The sequence below is a fragment of the Sorex araneus genome, chromosome 6 (assembly GCF_027595985.1).
Source record: "Sorex araneus isolate mSorAra2 chromosome 6, mSorAra2.pri, whole genome shotgun sequence".
Taxonomy (NCBI): Eukaryota; Metazoa; Chordata; class Mammalia; order Eulipotyphla; family Soricidae; genus Sorex; species Sorex araneus.
The window spans coordinates 30,040,562-30,057,304 of NC_073307.1; the positions used below are offsets into that span (position 1 = coordinate 30,040,562).

A 16,743-nucleotide genomic window follows, 5' to 3' on the forward strand; every position below is an offset into this window, starting at 1 on the left:
CTCTCCCCGCCTATTCCAGATGGAATCCTGGCAACCAAGAGCTTCCACAAGCAGGGTCCAGTTAGGCGGGTTCCAGGACTAAATTCCCATGCCGCATGGCGGCAGAGGTGCTGGGCTGTCCCTCCCCGCTCCCTGCCCGCTCGTTGACCTGGATGTCATACCCACCATGTGCCTCCAGGTGCCACCTTAGCACACCAACAGCCCTGGTCCAGAGACTCCCAATTGAATCCCAAAATGGATTAGTGCCTTACAGAAATGTCTCTGGAACCCAAACATCTACAATATAGGATTCCAGAAGCTCGCGACTGTGGCGCCCAAGATTTTAAAAATGAGCAATGTACAATAAATGATCTAGCACCTGCTCCTGTCAGGCAGGCTTGAATGGTGGTGAGAAAATTCGAGCTAAACATAATGCCCAAAAGTAGAGAGAGAATTGGGAAAATTGTTTGCCATGGAGATAGGGTGAGGACTGGGATAGGGGTGGGGGATATTCTAGGGACAAGGTGGTGGAAAGTGTACATTGGTGGAGGGATGGGTGTTCGATCATTGCACAGATGAATCTTGAACATGAAGGCTTTGTAACTGTATCTCACGGTGATCCAACTAAAAAAAAGTAATGTGGAATTCATGTCCAATTCAATCAGCTTAATCAATGGCTGAATAAATAGCAGAATTCCTACATTAAAAAAGAAAAAAGATGTCGTGAAAGTATTTAAAATCATTTATTTTCTATTATTTACTTATGAATTATTACTTGATAATACTGTCCCAATGTGTAATTATTTTTAATTTTATAAGACATAAGGTAAAGATATTCTAAGTAAAATAGTAAATTTTCAAATTAACACTACTCAATTATTGTCTGTCCTACTTCTCTGATGACAACGACACAATGAAAACAGCACCTTATTTATAGCAAAAAAAAAGTGCCAAAGGCAACATATTGGGAGACCTTATTTACAAAACTGAGTATGGGGATGGGGTTTGAACAGGAGGGACATTGGAGGCCTTGGAAGGAGAGGGTAGCCCCACTGGTGACAAATGTAGTGTTGGAATTAGTTATATGGAAAATCATTATTAACAATATTGTAAATCACAATATTTCAGTGAGTAACCCCCCCAAATGATACCTTATTTAAATATAAAGAAAATATTTTGGGGAACATGAAACACATATATCTGGGAGAATATAAAATATATACATTTTATTATATTGTAACAATTTTTAAGAGAATGATTTAAATGTTTAAAGGCTTAAATGAGTTTCTTGAAACAAAAATATAAGATCTTTCTTCTTTGTATTGCTAATGTATGTTATAAAATTAAAAGCATCATCTTGGTACCAAGATTTAAATAATAAATAGTCATATCCATTCTATGAACTACTTTTAAAATTTATGGTACAGAGCCTCAGAGATAGTGAATGCTATGAATGCAGTTTGTTCCCTGGCATCCTATAGGATAGGAGTGATGTTCAGCACAGAGCCAGGAGTATTCCCTAAGGACCACCAGGTATGGCACCCAAACAAAACAAAAAGCAAAAAAAGAATAATGATACATTTGATAAACTGCACATGTATAACATAACTATATTCAAAACAGAAAAAATAAAGATTAATGGACTATATCAGCATCAGTGCCCTGATTGTGATACTTAATTAGATTTGCAAGAATTTTCCACTAAGGACTGGATATGTACATCGAGCCTCTTTGTGTTCTTTTTTCAACTGTATGTGAATCAATAATTATCTCAAAATCATGGGGCAAACAAATCATTCCATTGAATATAAACCTACTTCTATGGCTATTAACTTTGGATACATGACAGATTTTAGTGATCATCATTAATTCCCCTATAATAACTTTTGTGGTAATTTGGATACTGTTCGCCAGGAGCTAAATTTTGATGTCCTTCCAATAAATAGAGGACCATTATGCTGTGTTTACTGTTAGTTGGTTATGTGCCATTTTTTTTTGTCAGTAAAATGTCTGTGTGGAAGGATACTTTGAAATGTAAATAAGACATATTCTTAAGATTTAAGAATGAAATTTCATAGTTAGTGTGTAGAAAATTGACATCAACTGTCACTTTTTTCTGGAGTACAGTCTTTTGGACAAGTCGGGCAGGAGAGTGTAGAGTAACACCATGTATAGTTAGTTCAATATAAGCTAGTAGAATACAAATAAGCAAAAAAAATTTTAAATAGCATACTAGGTTATGTGATAAAATGACAGGGTTCTTTTTCAGTAACTTTCCCTGACCAAACCTTTCCTAATTTCATCTTCTCCAGCATTTCTGGTCACCTCTTTCTGGCAGAATGAATGATTCATTCATTTACTTAAAAATATCTACTGAGTTTTTAAAACTGTGTCAGAAATAGTTGTTATGGACAGAGTAACAAAAGAAACATGGTCCCTGCCTTCACAAAGTTAACTGGTTAGAGGATAAAACCCCAATTAAGCTAAAGGATGAAAGCTCTAAATATTTAAATTCATAAACATCTGTATTTAAATTCATAAACATCTGTATCATTTTGACAAGTGCTCATTGCACTAATTATACCACATTGTACTGCTGATTTACTTGACTTTGTTTCTTGAAGGCTAGCTCCCAGTGGTAGGTTGGGTCTCATGTTTAATAACAATGTTATAATTAATTTTTGAATTAACATATGTACCTAAAAAGAGGATAAAATTTTTATTGTAAGTACTTCCATTTTCTAATAAAAAATTTTTAGCATTATATCCTAGGCTTCCAAAGGTTTCAAAGAAAATAAAGGTGTTATAGACTTTACATATCTGTATTATTCAAGATTTGGCACACTTCTTAAAGATTTTATATCTTACTTAAGTGGAGACTTGAAGTCCAGTACTGTTGGACTATGACTGATAGTGGCTATATCTCTTTTTACTATTTTCATAATTGATATAGTCATTCAAGCAGGGAGAAAGGTCGAAGACACCTATCATCATTCCTGCACTGTGCCACTGCAATGTGAAACGGTTGTAGGACTACAAATGGCTCCTAAATCAGTCTGTCACATTAATAATTTCTGCACAAATAAATGAAGTGCTGTTGAGAACTCTCAGTAAATGAGAATAAAAACATACCTAGAAAACCCACCTCAGTGGAAATGCAGTAGTCTCAACATTCAAGAAACAGGGCAAAACCACAGGTTATGTAGGCATTATAAAAGTAATATGGAAGTGGGCCTGGTTTTGGAGGATATTTGAAAAACGTGAAAGAAAAATGAACCTTGTGGGAATTCATGTCATGTCTCCCTAACAAAAAAACCCCCAAGGATTGGGTATGCCTCCTAGATAAGATAGTTTAGGTATTAGAATGCAAAGGGTTTGCAAATATGTACCCAGGAAAACAATATTACTGTCACTGTCACTGTCATCCCATTGGTCATCAATTTGCTTGAGCGGGCACCAGTAACATCTCCATCGTGAGACTTATTACTGTTTTTGGCATATCGAATACACAACGGGTAGCTTTCCAGGCTCTTCTGTGTGGGTGAGATACTCTCGGTAGCTTGCTGGGCTCTCCGAGAATGGTGGAGGAATCAAACATGGGTCGGCTGTGTGCAAGGCAAATGCCATACCACTGTGCTACCACTCCAGCCCTAGGAAAACAACATAGCAGGAAAAAAAGGATACATAACAAATATATGCAGGCTTCAAAAATGTAACAGACAATTATAGAATTAGACTCTTGGGCCATAGAGATAGTACAGCGAGTAAGGCACTTGCCTTGCACACAGTCAACCTGGGTTTGATCCCCTGTATTCCATACGGTTTCCCGATCACTGCCAGGAGAGAGGAGTAACTCCTGAGCATTGCCAAGTGGGGTCCCAAAAGAAAACAAATAAACAAGAAAAGACTGAGGAAGGTCTTTTCAATATAGAGACAACATGGGCAAAAATAAAATAGAATCTTATCGTGACTTGATACCTTTTAAGGGTACCTACTGATTAACTACGTAAATATCCCAGCCTCTGATCTTCCTGTACCTATGATATGTTAATGTTTCTGTCAGGTTAAAAGTGTCACTTTGAGAAGGGGAGAGCAATATTGTATTGAATAAATGGCCTATAAGATAATCATGGCTATTTAGAAGACCCAAAGTGTGTGTTCTTTTGTCTCTTGTTTGTCTCATTTTCTGAGACTAGCCTTGGTGGCAGTGGCTGTATGACCTGTTTTTCAAGATTCTGGACAGAATCTCTCTTGCAAATTTCTTTTCATTGTTTCAGCTTGTGTACTTTGTCTGTTTAGTCTATTTTGGACCAAGTTCAGGAGTCAGGGGCCCATTTTTTAATTTTATAAAGTAGTTCACAATATTTAATAACACTTAATATCCAAACACCAATCCCACCACCATTTTTCAGATGTTTCTCTCCCAAAGTCCAACCCTGCCCCAAAGCAAAATAGAAATTAATATATTTTGTATTGTTTGTTATGAATAACCACTAAAAATCCTACAAAAAATGTTTTTTTAGAGGAAAGAGTATGAATATTGTTGTATTTCATCGAGGGGCCATTAAGCCTTTCTATAAGAGATCACTAACATGTTGTTAAAGGTTGAAACTTGTGCGCATATATGTATCTGTAAAAAAAAATATTTTCCTCTAAGATTTGTTGCCTCCTACTTTGAGCCCCATCAAATCTGGTGCAGCACTCTTGGACTATGGTTAGGGTGTGAGGTAGAAAGTGTATTGTGACTGCAATTGCGGCCATGTGGTTCAGGAATAGGTTAAGTCGTGGGTGATGCTGGGCCCAAGCATGTGGAGAGCAGCCATAAGAATGGTTGTGGTTGAGATCTGGAGGATTTTGGCTGCTGAGTCTGGGTCACTTGGGGTGAAAAGGGGTCTTACCTGCCCCCACTTTGGGATGAGGGGGCCTATTTTTGATATGTACTATTGTATTCCAATTCTAACCTGGGGGTAAGTTACAAGTCATAGGCAAGAGAGAAGCGAATATTTTCTCTACATGATGTAAAGCATTCCATAAAGTAGAGCCCAGTTTAGTTCTTTAGAGAGCATGGCCAGGACTTGCGGCTTTAGGCTATACCTGACAGTGCCCAGCGGTTCCTCCTCACTCAGTGTTAAGGATCATTCCTGATGGTTCTCAAGAAACCATATGCAATGCTGGGGATAGAGCCATAGTCAGCTGCAAACAAGGGAAGCACCTCAGTCCCTGTGTTTATTCTGTGGCTCCTATAGCTTAAATTTATGGTTTGTCTTTTTTGTTTGTTTGTTTCTTTATTTTTGGGTTTTAGGCCATACAAGGTGCTTATTCTGGATCCACACTCAGGGATCACTCCTGGTGGTGCTCAGGGGACCTCATGGGGTGCCAGGGATTGAATTTAGGTAGATGTGGTTAGGGAAAAGCTTTACACACTCTATAATCTCTCTGGTATTATAATTCAATTGTTAATAATGTATATCAATTATAGTTATTCAGTAAACTACAGATGATAAAATTTCTTGTGCTTTAAAGTATATTTGCTATGATATTGATATATGTCTTCCCCAGGGCCCCTCGGAGGGGGTGGGCTCCAGCTTCCCTCCCCACCCCGAGCAGAGCTCCCTCAGCCGAAGACCTCCAGAGCCTAGCCACAGCCATGCTCAGGGCCCTTCTTCACATGTTCGGATGAGTCTCAAGCATGAAGGTACCAGCAGAGCAAACCAGGTGTGTGGGACCCGGGGCTGAGACCTCCAAGCTTGCTCAAATCCGGACTGGGCCTTTTCTGCCCAGATTTCCCATTTTACAGTAGCTAGGCGATCACAGTCACACCCAGGGACTGATCCTGGCACCATATAATCCCACCAATGGCCAACATCCAGACACTTAAAACCAAGCTCCCAGAAGCTTATGGCCTAGTTCTCCCTCTGGGAGAAACTGGCAAACTATCGAGAGTTTCCTGCCCACATGGGAGAGCCTCGCAAACTCCCCATGGTATATTCATATGCCAAAAACCGGTAACAATGCTGGGTCTCATTCCCCTGACCCTGAAAGAGCCTCCAATGCAGCACCATTGGGAAGGATGAGGAAAGAGAGGCTTCTAAAATCTCAGGGCTAGGACGAATGGAGACCTTACGGAGACCTCTCGAGAAATTCGACGATAAACGGGATGATAATGGTAATGATTAATACATTCTAATACCAATATAAAGTTTGAAGATTTTAAGATTGTGTATATTTGTTTGAGAAAGGACCTTTTCTTTTTATATAAATCCCCCATTTAGCAGATAACATAGTCAATCAATGGCTGAGTAAGGGGGGCATTCAAATTTTTCAGGTTGAAAGAGCCCCTGCCTCTCAGTCGCTGTGGGAGGTCAGGCACCTGTAACTTCTATAAGCTCCGGTTCGAATGTATAGTCTGGTGACATTTACCAGATATTTCCAGTATCCTCGATAGTGCCCTCCATAGGTTTTGCTAGTTTATCTCCACAGTTAAGCACCCGCTTTCCTATTTTAGCATTAGTTCAGTCTCTCCCTCTTAAGGCAATAGTTTTTCAGTTTTCCTTGCCCCTTTAACTCTGTCTTGTGTAATTTTTCTTTACATAGGTCAAAGATACTTAGTGAAACATTATGTTCCAATGCTGAGATCCTTTGATTCACTTAAAACTCTTTGCTCTCATTAGCGTTTAAAAAAATAAGAAAAGAAAGACTCAAATTAAGATCTTATTCCTTATGGTATAATCAAGGAGATAAGTAGTGCTTCCCTCCAGCTGATTTTATTAACATTAAAGTTTTATGATAAATTATTAAGATCCCTAGAGCTAAACACCCAATTAAAATAGCATAATCATGGCAGGATGTCTATTATAATGTTTTTCTTAGAAGAAAAATTCTAATTATAGTGCTATAGACCTTTACTATTGGAATGGATGGGAATCAAAGCTCTAATTAACAGGTAGATATTTCCAAGATGGTGCTAACTAAAAATAAGTGAGGCCTAATTGTTTAAAAATCAAGTTTTCTGCAAATGAAAATACAATGACTTAAGAAATTTGAACTTTTTAATTATACTGACATATTCTTAATGGTGAATGGGGCTAGTTTATCTTTGTGTCTCACATATATAAGGATGTCACACAGAAAAGGTTAATTTTAAGGATTAATAAAATTATTTCCTGAGAACAAGTTTCATAGCAAACACTGTGATTATAATAGTTTCCAAAAAAGGGTAAAGAGAAAAGTCTGGGTAGTTTTTGTTTTTGTTTTGGGTTATTCAGCCACACCTGGAGGTACTGGCTCTGCTCAGGGATCATTCCTGTGGTGCTCAGGAGACGGAACTTGGCTGAGCCTCATGCAAGGCGAGCGCCCTCCCTGCTATGCCTCTCTCCGACCCCATGCCTTTGCTTTTTAAGACCCAAAGCAAGTCATTCCTTTTATCTTATTTGACACAATTTTAAAGATTGCTTAAGCCAATTTTGAAAGATAACTGTTCAGACATAGGATGCTTGCTTTGAGCATGGCTGCCCCAGTTCGATCTTTGGAACCCTTTTTGGCCCCCTGAGTCCCACCAGTGGGGATACCTCAGTATAGAGCAGAGCCAGATATAACCTAAAACACAAAATGTAACAAATAGGAAAGGTAAAATTGCAAAGAGAAAAGGGATGGCATTTGAAGAATACAACTATGATTTAGGCAATTGACAAGAACCTATATTTTACAAATGAATAAAACTGCATTCCACCTCCCCCAGCTATTGAAATTGTTTTATGTTTCTGAAATCAATACTATTGCTCTCAATTCCAGAAATAATTTTAAATATGTATCTTTTTAAAATTATCTTTCTATATATATATATTGTTTACATTTACCTTAAAATGATTTTTAGACAGAATACTTAAATTTTCACATGATTAGCATGGCTAATTTTCTATAAATTTGATAAGGCTGATTTTCGTGGTATATTCATTATGAAAAACCTTAACAAAAAGGCAGATGACTTTTACTAAAATTAATTTATGGGGCTATAGATAATTAGCTGTTGATAATAATAATGCAAATATAGATCCATATATCCCTCACATCTTATACTAAATATAGTATAAATATGTACATGCTGTGGTTATGTATCTCAGATATATAAAATACCTAAAACCTACTACTACCAACCCCTACAGTAAGACAAAAATACATTATACAAGAATGGAAAGAAAATATAGATATCTATATTTTTAATATGTGGAGTCCATTTTAAGCAAAAATAGATTAAACAAAAGTATAAATGAAAAATATATAGATTTTAGATATATCACTGTCACTGTCATCCCATTGCTCATCGATTTGTTCGAGTGGGCACCAGTAATGTCTCTCATGGGCGTTCGCCTTTCACGCGGCTGACCTGAGTTCAATTCCTCCGCCCCTCTCGAGAGCCCGGCAAGCTACCCAGAGTATCAAGCCCGCACGGCAGAACCTGCCAAGCTGCCCGTGCGTATTGGATATGCCAAAAACAGTAACAATAAGATATGTCAATATCTTAAAATAACATATTAGAAGCACCATAAATAAAATTTAAAAGCAAACAATTTGAAACAGTAATTTCTATAATGATATCTTTTGTTGTCTTTAGAATCTTTGATTCATTGTTATGCTTCTTTAACCCTTATCACCAATTCAATTTATTTCCTTCCTTAGCACCTCTTAGCATCAAGATCTTTATACTTTCAGGGCAGTGACTGGTCTAGGCGAACAAGACCTGTTTCACTATTTCTGCGGTGGTCACCTCCCCCCCAGATCTTACTGGCCAGCCTCCAAACATTTCTCCATGAATCATCATTCCAAAACCCAGATATTATCATGTGATCCTTATCCTTTTCTGATTCGATGATGTCTATTGTTCCTAGAATACTAATGTTTATAGAATAAGGCATCCCTCTCCATCTTTTCCTCTTTCTTCTTTCCCTCTAAAGCTGCAGCATTGAGACATCCTCTCTCCTTAGAGTCTTTGGGAATGCCTCCTTTCTACTTGGAATGTTTCTCCCTTTCCCAAACCTAAAACCTATTTAACTCTTGACTTACTGGATACTTTGACTACAGCACTACCGCTAGGTGTTATTCTGGCTCTAGGTACCATTTTCTTCTGCTATTTCAACCCAGTTTAATTTTATATTTGTTTATTTCCATAAACATATCTGTCTCCTCAAACAATTTGGAAGTTTTCTGAATGCACGGTCTGTTTTTAGACTCTGCCCCTGGTGCCTGGTGTATTATTAAATGTTGCAGGTCCAGGAACTTGACTTGATTTATATCAAATACCGGTGAAGAGACTCTAGATTTTCAGAAAAGAATAGACATAAAAACTCAAAGAGTATAAAGCTACTCTCTAAGACATCTTTATTAATTGCTTATTTATTTGGTTCGGGGGCCACATCCCATGATAATCAGGACTTGCTCTTGGCTCTGTGCTCAGGGAGCATTTCTGAAAGTGCTTGGGGGACCCTATAGGGTGCCATCAAGTGAGCCTGGCTCAGCTGTATGCCAGGCAAGTGCCCTACCTGCTGAACTATCTCTCCAGCCAGAGTCCATACTTTAAAGTCCATCTCAGCAGAGCAGCACATGCAAAAGGAAAAATGGAATAAGGCATGCTCATGCTGGAGCGATAGCACAGCAGGTAGGGTATTTGCCTTGCACGCAGCTGACCCAGGTTCGATTCCTCCACTCCTCTCGGAGAGCCGAACAAGCTACCGAGAGTATCTCGCCCGCTGGGCAGAGCTGGCAAGCTACCCATGGCGTATTCCATATGCCAAAAACAGTAACAACAAGTCTCACAATGGAGACATTACTGGTGCCCTCTTGAGCAAAATTGATGAGCAACAGGATGCCAGTAACAGTAATGCTAGAACAAATCATTCCCTATTTAGTAGCATTGTTTTTATCCCTGATGTACTTATTATTTCAGCAGCATTTCAGACTCCTTTCTTCATTTTCCTGCTATTCCTCCCCCCAAATTAATCAGATTAATTTATTGTCTCTAATCTAATATCTAGGCTATGTTCAGAGTTTGAAGAGGCTTATGGTACACAGTGCCAGAGATTCAGGCCTTATACACGCAAGGCATGTTGTGTGCGCTGCCACTTGAGCTCCAGTTTACTTTTCCTTTAAATAAATTTTCCTCCTCCTTGCCTTCACATTCTTTGGTTGTACCTTGTTTCTAGTCTAAACTATTGTGAATGCCTTCATTTTGGACACAGTACTCAGAAAACCACTTAAGCTATAGATATAAATAAAATATAGATATCAAATAAATAAAAATCAAATAAATGATAGAACTAAAATTATTTTATATAAACGAAAAATAAGCATATTTAATGTTTTTTAACTTGTTAAACCTGAAGCCCAGGAGAAACCAATAAGATTGTATTATCAGGACTCTAACTTCAGTACCCTGCACCCTTTAATCAGAATTATTTGTTTGTAATTTAGTAGGGTATTTATATGCACATTATAATGAATCAGATGGATTGAGCACCAAACTCTCAGGCCTGTACATCCACTCTTCTGAGGAGCCTCCTCTCAATGCTTACACACACACACACACACACACACACACACACACGCACACACACACACGCACACGAAAAGAAAATAATGTTATATTAAAAGCAGGGATTAACCAGTCATAAAATAAACTCTATATTCAGTCTTGATAAATATATCTCTCTCTCTGTGTTAAATCAAGTCACGCATACTGCTAGTAGCTTAATTCTACTTTTCTCACATGCAATTTGTTTTAGGTTTTCTGTTGTGGGTTGTTGGATATCATTGGTTTGTCCTGCTCCCCTTGCCACTAGGAGCTTAGGTTTATCAGTCACACCAATCAAAGTGCTCCCGAGTCACTCCCATTCCTTTGTTTATCTGTAACCACTTCTACCAGTTTGTCTGCTCTTCCTCTAATCAAACTCTGTTAATTTGTAAGGTCAGACCTTGCTAGGACAAGTGTACTTGTATTGTAAGTTAATATTGTCTTTCTCCTCTCTTATGTCTTTTGAATAGTTTACCTTAAAACAATATCCTTTTTGTTTATTAAGAAAGACATTTATTAATATGCTTTGGTAACATGGGATTTAATTGGCTTCAAATATTATTCATTCCTGGGCATCTGCTTTCTCGACTTAAGCCTCAGCTGCCCTTGCTTCCTAGCACCCCCAAAAGCAGGGTCCCGACGGGGAATGGGACGGACCCAGGGCAAGCGGTGAGTTATGTGCTACCCTGGCATCGAGATGGGTCTGGCCAAAGCGCCTAATGCTTAACTATACGTTAAGAGCTTGGTCATGGGCATGTCATGTCATGATCCAAAAGCAACGACGAGACTAGGGCCCTGCTAGGGCTAGGAAAGACTAATCTGGCCAGAGCACTGTAGTCTGAGATTGAGGCGACCCGCCGGAGAGCAATTCTATAAGCTTAAGGCATCTCTTGCTATGTCCATACAAAATGATTTATAATATGAATACTTATATGTTAGTCGGACAAAGGGAGGAGAAACACATCCAAGGGATTTGGCTCTTGGGCGGATGTCCTGCTGAGAGAGATTCTGTCCTAGTGAAAGCATCCCCTAAGGGATAGAACTTTACCCCCTATTGATTGTAACCACACCTATGTGTAAGCCCCGCCCCGGAGGCGGAGGGATTTAACAAGGCTGTATGAGGGGGCAGGGGGCGAGTTCCAGTGAAAGCAGATAAGGAGAATGAAGTAGGATGTGGGAGGAAGAAGCAGGAGGAGATCAGAGGAGAATGGAGAAGGGAATGGAATAAACTGCGACTGAGACCAACCAGCCTGCCTCGGTTCCTTCCTTCACGTGCCTCATCATTGCCTTCAACCTCCCCGGTGCGGTGTCGCCTTTGCCCTTTTCTTTTTATTTTTGTGTTTTCACACAGTGGGTTTGGGGTTTGTTGTTGTTGTTGTTGTTGTTGTTTGCTACTCAGGGCTAATTCCTGACTCTGCACTAAGGTATAAATCCTGACAGTGCTCAGGAGACCAAATGGGGTGCTGGTAGTTGAACCCCAGTTAGCCATGTACAAGGCAAGAGACTTACTACTCTACTATCTCTCAGACCCCTGCCATTTATTTTTGAGACTAAGAATCTTCTTGGATATTAAATTTTACATTTTTATAAATTTTATTTTTATTAAAACACTGTGATTTACAAAGTTGTTCAGAATACAGTTGTTTCAGACAATGATTCAACACCAGTTATACCCCTTTCCTTTTCATATTTGTTTTTCATGTTGTCTTTTTCTTAAATTTATTTCTTACTTAAGGAGTATAGGAGAATTAGGTTGGGTATTAAAAAGTACATGATAAATGAATTAAGTAATTCATATACCAGAGTGTTGATTTACACACGCTACACTGATTGAAAAATTGCTTGTTTGGTGACAAAATAAACTTGAAAGTAATTGCAATTAAATAGGGAAGGCATAATATCGCTACATTTACATCACCTGAGTCTAAGTTGATTATGGCTGTGTAATTTATTTCCTCTGTATTATTCTGAGATCCACACTACAGTTTAGCTGCAAATATTCGTTTCTTACATGTATCCTTGTAATTACTCCAGAACTTCCGATTGTCAAAAGAGTGATGAGAAATAGAAAGTAAATTTTAACAAGGAATCTTGAGAGTAGTGTTTTATAGCTTTTTAAAAAGGAATATTAGGCAAGAGTTGATTTTACAAAGATCAGTGGACTGGGAGTCTAATAATCAACTATACGATAATGGGAAAACCACAATATTAGGCTATACTAATCTTCTCACATGTTAAATGAGACTAAATCATTCTCCTTTCAAAAAAATGTATGGTGTTGGTATGAAGGTGAAAGAGCAAATATGTGGAAGCTTTAAAATATATTTATGATATATTATTTAAGTGAAGAGTTTAAAGAGAGGTAGAAAAAGTATATTTCTGGTTAAAATGTCTCAACAACTGAAAAAATTTCACTTACTATTCATACAAATATTTATAAATAAAAACATAACAAGGAGTAAAATCAATTGACAAAAAAATTATAAAAAGTCTTTTTCAATATAACTTTGAAACATTATTCAAGGCTACTTTAAATTTTTTTTCAAGATACAAACCAGATGTTCTTCAGTTAAGATTCATGATTCTAAATTAAAGAGAGTAGTTGAGAATGGGAGATGCTAGTGAAGAGTGTGCTGTTGGGACATTGTATGCACGAAAGACTACCTTTAACAGTGTTGTAAATAATGGTATGAAAAATAAAATTTCTTTTAAAAATAAATGGTTTGTTGTAATTTTGGTCAGTGTGCATGAATAGTACAGTTAGTACAGTTTGACCAAGTGATTATAAAATTACGATTGCTTTAATTCTCAGTCTAATTTAGAGTTTTTTTTTCTTTTACTCACATTCACATTTTTTTTTTTCTCTTTGGGTCACACCCAGAGATGCACAGGGGTTACTCCTGGCTTTGCGCTCAGGAATTACTCCTGGCAGTGCTCAGGGGACCATATGGGATGCTGGGATTTGAACCCGGGTTGGCTGCGTGCAAGGCAAACGCCGTACCCGCTATGCTATTGCTCCAGCCCTGACACATTCACAATTTTAATGTTCTCTCCATACGCTTTTCAAATTTTGTGCTTCTGTACATGAGTTATATATCCTTTGAATCTTTTGAGCATACATTGCAGATATAGCTCTTTAATACTTCCAAATACAATATTATTATTTTTAAAATTATTATTGATTTTGGGGGGCCACACTCAAAAGTGGAGCTCAGAGCTTATTCCTGACTCTGTGCTCAGTGATCACACCTGGTGGGTCAACAAGTTCTTTATGTGCTATACTATCTCTACAGCCACAATATTTCCTTCCTTCCTTCTTCCTTCCTTCCTTCCTTCCTTCCTTCCTTCCTTCCTTCCTTCCTTCCTTCCTTCCTTCCTTCCTTCCTTCCTTCCTTCCTTCCTCCCTTCCTCCAATCCTCCCTCCCTCCCTCCCTCCCTGCCTCCCGTCCTTCCTTCCTTCCTTCCTTCCTTCCTTCCTTCCTTCCTTCCTTCCTTCCTTCCTTCCTTCCTTCCTTCCTTCCTTCCTTCCTTCCTTCCTTCCTTCCTTCCTGCCCGCCTTCCAAAATATGGAACGCTTCACGAATTTGCGTGTCATCCTTGCGTAGGGGCCATGTTAATCTTCTCTGTATCATTCCAATTTTAGTATATGTGCTGCCGAAGCAAGCACTAATTTAAAGTTTTAAATAAATAAGAAGTATGTTGGTCAACAGCGTTCCTTAAGTAATTGTAACTTTCTAAGACAAAAGAGTTAAGATTTTAAGTCATTTAAATCACTCAATCCTAAATCAGAAATGTTACCTGGTTCGAAATGGTAAGATATAATAAGCATACTTTTATTGTAATAAGTTTGTGATAGTGGTGTAAATGACTGATGCCATTAGAAGAAACCACATTTATAATGTGCATTATTATGAGCCTACAAATAGCCTAATAAGAAAAGTAAAACAACTACTTAAAAGAGTATTTAAAAAGATAAAAGCAAACCCTGGTAAATGTTCTCCCCATTGCACTATCGCCCCAGCCCCTGAGCTAATTAAATTTTAATTATAAATTATTAAAAAATTTTAATACAATATAATCTCAGAATATATGACACAGGATCAATCCCTCTGAAACATTATATAGACATATTAAACTCTGTCTAGCATAAACCTTTTCTGATAAATGACATCTGGATATGAGGAAACAAGGTCCATACAGACCCTGTGGATCTAGAAGAGTCTATTACCATTAATTGCAGAATTTAGATTATTCTCAATAAAGAGAAGTGAAGGCACTAGAGACTAAGAAGTTCTTATTCTAGTCTTTGTTCTTTTTATTTTTTTTGTGCGTGTGTGTGCCTCACACCCAAAAATGCACAGGGGTTACTCCTGGCTCATGCACTAAGGAATTACTCCTGGCAGTACTCAAGGGCCCCTATGGGAAGCTGGGAATCAAACCCAGGTCGGCTGCAAGCAAGGCAAATGCCCTCCCCGCTGTGCTGTCACTCCAGCCCTAGTCTTTGTTCTTTGCCATTTTCCTAATTAAGGAAGCAATCATTGCTTTCCTGTTTATGACCTAGAATAATATAGTTTGGGGTACATTATGACCATGTCGTCTCCAGCCGAAAAACTCATCCTTTTTACTTTCAGAGAAACGAATAAAGTCACTCTCTCCTTCTCATATAAAGTCTCACCATTCTTTGACACCCCTCAATTCCCATTACACAAGGACACTTGGTTCGTGTCAAAAGACACAAACTTTAGAATTTACATCCATGTAAATTATCCAAGCATGTTATTAAATTTTGCTTTTTGACACCCCAGGCCCTTTACAGATAACACATTATTTGTCTCATTCTACTTTAGAATTTACATTCATGTAAATTATTCATACATATATTATTAAGCTTTGAATTATTTTTTGTTTTTGCTTTTTGGGTCTACCCAGCCATGCACAGGGGTTACTCCTGGCTTTGTACTCAGGAATTACCCCTGGTGGTGCTCAGGAGACCATATGGGATGCTGGGAATCAAACCCGGGTCAGCCACGTGCAAGGCAAACACCCTACCCATGGAATTATTGCTCCAGCCCCCTAAACTTTGTATTTCTCTGTCCACTCAGAAGAACCCAGTTGGATTGAGGAATGTTTACCTTGTGAGCAGCAATTTTAAAAAAAGTAATTTAATAAAATATGGAACTTGGAAGGTTCATCCTCAAATACCTATGGTAGTTGAATAAACTTAGTTTTTAAAAAGGATGAGGGGATAGAAAAATAGTACAGTGGGTAAGGCACTTGCCTTACATACAGTCAACATGGGCATGATCCTCACCACCTTATATGGTCCCCTGAACGCTGCCTGAAGTAAACCCTGAGCACTGCTGGGTATGGTCCCAAAACAAAACAATAAAAACCAACCCAAAACACAAACAACCAAAAACAGCCTTTGAAATGCAAGGAAAACTCTTGAATAGGAAAATAACAAATATCTTTCAGTAATTTAAATAGTGTGATAACAGATCAGATTATCAATAGGATGAACCATTTAGAGGGTTCTCTGTAGAACACAGAAGTTTAGTAAAAGATTTGCTAATCAGAAGTGTAAAGGATAAATTATTCAACAAATATTAGGTGGGTAATTTTCCATACTTGTCCTAGGAATTTATTAGTTAGGATAAATAGATCTGATTGCTAATTTTAATGCACTCCCAAACATTATTTCATATGACTACTAGAAATATTGTTGAAAAATTACTTTTTCTCCCTTTTCTATGTCATTTTAAAAGATGGTATGCCTCAAAAACCTGAGATAAATGTACTTTTGGTAAGAAAACAGACTTTTTGGTGTTACAATCAGACAAGATGAGGAAAGGGGGGTGCAGACACAAAAAGGAACAAGAAGGAGCTATGGCAGAAGATGAGAGGTCACCTAGAGCATGACTTCTGAGCAATTACTTTTGAGGCAAGTATTAAGAGAAAGATGGTTAGGGAACTTGCTTGTTTTCAATTTAACTCTGCTTGGTTGAAATAAGTAAATCATCAGTAGTTTTAATTTGCATAATCTTTCCATGGGTAAAAATAGGATACAAAAACTCAGTCTGTTCTAGATTTAGATTCAAACTGGAATGCAAGATTTGACAGAAATCATCTTCTAAGATGGAGTTGTCTTTAAATGGTGCTAACGAGTCTTAAAATAGAGTATCTCAAAAAAACAAAAACAA

The 16,743-nt window shown here is 37.9% G+C and overlaps 1 protein-coding gene and 1 non-coding gene across 2 annotated transcripts in view; both read right to left on the minus strand.

The window, feature by feature from the left end:
* The window catches only part of CHSY3 (chondroitin sulfate synthase 3), a 250,934-nt gene that overhangs the window by 17,054 nt on the left and 217,137 nt on the right, over positions 1 to 16,743 (minus strand). The gene's annotated exons all lie outside the window — the stretch shown is intronic.
* LOC129406189 (U6 spliceosomal RNA) lies at positions 14,104 to 14,210 on the minus strand. Its single transcript, XR_008630852.1, has one exon. It is a non-coding gene; the product is annotated as a U6 spliceosomal RNA (small nuclear RNA).